The sequence below is a fragment of the Mus caroli genome, chromosome 3 (assembly GCF_900094665.2).
Source record: "Mus caroli chromosome 3, CAROLI_EIJ_v1.1, whole genome shotgun sequence".
Taxonomy (NCBI): Eukaryota; Metazoa; Chordata; class Mammalia; order Rodentia; family Muridae; genus Mus; species Mus caroli.
In genome coordinates this window covers 97,473,135-97,476,402 of record NC_034572.1, presented here as the reverse complement: position 1 = coordinate 97,476,402, position 3,268 = coordinate 97,473,135, and the positions used below count along the sequence as shown (strand labels likewise).

General features: G+C 49.7%; 1 pseudogene; it reads right to left on the bottom strand.

Moving 5' to 3' along the window:
- Nucleotides 1-2,396: 2,396 nt before the first annotated feature.
- LOC115030784 lies at nucleotides 2,397-2,498 on the bottom strand (annotated as a pseudogene).
- Nucleotides 2,499-3,268: the final 770 nt, after the last annotated feature.

Sequence of the window (3,268 nt, the reverse complement as noted above, 5' to 3'; positions counted from 1 at the left end):
AGAGAGAGAGAGAGAAAGAAAGAAAGAAAGAAAGAAAGAAAGAAAGAAAGAAAGAAAGAAAGAAAGAAAGAAAGAAAGAAAGAAAGAAAGAGGTACAGGATCCCTGGAACTGGAGTTCCAGACGGTCTTAACCCACCATGTGTGTGTGCTGAGAACTGAACCAGGTCCTCTGCAAGAGCAGCGAGTGCTTCTAACACTGAACCATCTCTCCTGACCCCTAAAATATACTTTTAATAAAGTTTTCATCGTAAATGTGCATTTTTCTAAAATCTTGTGTTTCTCAGTGGGAAGAACTCATAAAAGCCTTCTGCTGAGACCTGTGGGGCATGGCTTCCTTCCGTTAAAGCATTTGTGTCGTGGTTAGGTTGACAAATGAACACCACTACTTTCTTTATAGGACACCATTTGTCTTAGAGTTTCATTGCTATGAAGAGACATCATGACCAAAGCAACTCTTATAAAAGCTAACATTTCACTGAGGCTGGCTCACAGTTCAGAGGCTTAGTCCATTGTTATTATGGCAGAAAGCATGGCAGTGTGCAGGCAGACATGGTGCTAGAAGAGTCAAGAGTACTACATCCTGACCCAAAGGCAGCCAGGAGACTGTCATACTGGGTGTAGCTAAAGTTTAATAGTCAATAAATCAATAAATCAATACTGAGAACTCAATTTGGGGAATATGGAGCTGAGTGGTACAGACATGGTCCTGCCTCCAGGTAGCTATGGTCTACTGACATATACAAATAATAAACAGGGGTGTGTGTGTGTGTGTGTGTCATAACAGGCATATATAACATATACATGTATACATATAAATAGATATTCATATATAATTCAAATTATTGTATGTGTTGTCAGGGGAAAGAGTGGGGCACTGTGGGCACTGGGACTCCTCTTGGATACCCTGCTGTTGCCCTGTGTCATGGAGATCCTGTGATTTTTGGATCTGTAGGACCAGCCCCTTCCTGCACTCCAGCAGGTCATCGACAGGGTGGATGTTGGGACAGGCCAATTCAAAGCCCTGGGTCTGGGCCTGGGAGGTATCTAAGCTGATCAGCCCTCTGGCTCGCCTGCTCTCAGACTCTCAAGGTTAGCTCACAAGCAAAGACCACTAGGGCCAGCTCTACCCTGCTGCCCAGGCATGGTTCAGGGCCTGCTCTCCTGAGTAGTACAGCCAGTGTGGGTCATGGCCAGTTCTCCCACTCTCATGACCCTGGGGCCAGCTCTCCTGCCTGCCATAGATGGCAAGGGATGAGGGAGGGAAGGAGGGCATCTCTCCCTTTTCCATGCCTCCACCCAGCAGACAAGAGGCAGGGCTGGCTCTCCCACACTCACACCCTCAGAACCAGATCACCCGCAACCACCACCGCATCCAGAGCCGGCTCTGCTGTGCTGCCCAGGGCAAGAGCCGGCTCTCCCACTCTGATGACTTCCGAGCCAGTTCTCCTGCCTGCCATCGGTGGCAAGGGACAAGAGTGAGGGGAGACATTTCTCCTTCGCATGGAAGACAAGTGGTGGGGCCAGCAGCTCTCCCAAGCTCATGTCCTTAAAACTGGCTCACCCCTACCCCCACCATCAGGGTGAGCTCTACTGTGCTGCCCAGGCAAGGAGCAGGGCCTGCTCTGAGTGCTGCAGTAGGGCCTGCTCTCCTGCTCTCGTGGCCCCGGGCTCAGGTCTCCTGCCTGCTGCAGATAGAGAGAGGTGAGGAGGGAAGAGAGTATCTTTCCCTCCTCCAGCCACTGCATAGGAGACTAGGGTAGGGCCAGGTCTCCCACACTGGCTAGTATCCTGGGGTGGGAGGACCACTCACAACTCCCACAATGTGCGCAATGAACGGGGCATTCTCCCGAGTACTGCAGCTGCATAGGGCTGGGGTCAGCTTTTTGCTCCCACTCCCCCAAGGGCCAACTCTTCCACGATGTCCAGGTGAGGGGCAGGGCCAGGTCTGCAGAACCCTCAGACATGTCCCTGGGTGGTAGGGATGTCTGTCTGGCCTTTGGTGGTAACAGACCCCTGCTGCTACAAGGCCACAGTCCAGATGTGCTCCCCTGTGGCAGCACAGGCCAGGACCCCACCACGGTCCCAGGTGGCATCACTGGCTAACACATCAGCTACTCACACCAGCCTGTTTCACTACCCTTGAGTCTCCAGCTCTGCCTCTTTTCACTGTGCCCACATCCTTCTGTTTCTCTTTCTCTCCCATCTCTCCACCATTTCTTTGCTCCTTTTAGTGGTGCCAGGAGTCTGGGTGTCTAGAGTCACCTCAGGAGTGATCTCAGGAGTGCTACGCCAAGATGGTGCGTTACGGCACCTGGCATGGGTCATCTCAGGTATGGTCTGCCTCCACCCTGTGTAGAACAAGACTGGTGGTCATCTCAGGGTCGCTTTCTTCAGGGAATGTTGGGCTACTAATCAGAGCATAGGCATCGTCTCTCCTCTGCCACCTAGTGGTCAACATGTGACATAGCAGCCACACTTGCAATGATTCTAGGGGCAGGGATTTTAATTTTTTATATTTATGTATTTAATTTTATGTGTATGGGTGTTTGGCCTGCATGTATGTCTGTGCGCTATATTCATGCTGAAGCCTACAGAGGTCAGAAGAGGGGTCAGATCCCCTGGAACTAGAGTTACAGATGGATGTGAACCACCACATGGTTGCTGGGATTCAAACTCAGGTCCTCTGGAAGAGCAGCCAGTCCCCTTAACCACTGAGCCATCTCTCCAGCCCCCAACCTGTTTGTTTGTTTGTTTGTTTGTCTTACTGTCAGCATTTAAATCCATACAAATCCCTCTAAACTCTGCTTCAGCTACACTCCAGAAACTTCCGCATGGTACGCCTAAATCCTCACTTCAGGTCAAGTATTTTCTAACTTCACTCTTGAATCCCCTAGTGCTGTGCTGGTCATTTAGAAGTAGGTGGCTCTATTTCCCTACATTGTGTATTGCTATTGATTGCTGGCATCTGAGAGCACATCGTGTGCACCACAGGTTTTAGGGCTGACCTATGGTCTATGTTATGGGGACCATAGCATACCATCTAGAAAACATTCAGTTCTGAAGATGGAATGTGTGATGCTTGTACCAATTAGGACAGAGTCGATTGCATTGCTCAAACCCTTTAAATTTTGTGCTCTTTTTCTAGTTTCTCTGTCAGTTGCTGTCTTAGTCAGGGTTTCTATTCCTGCACAAACATCACGACCAGGAAGCAAGTTGGGGAGGAAAGGGTTTATTCAGCCTAAACTTCCACATTGCTGTTCATCACCAA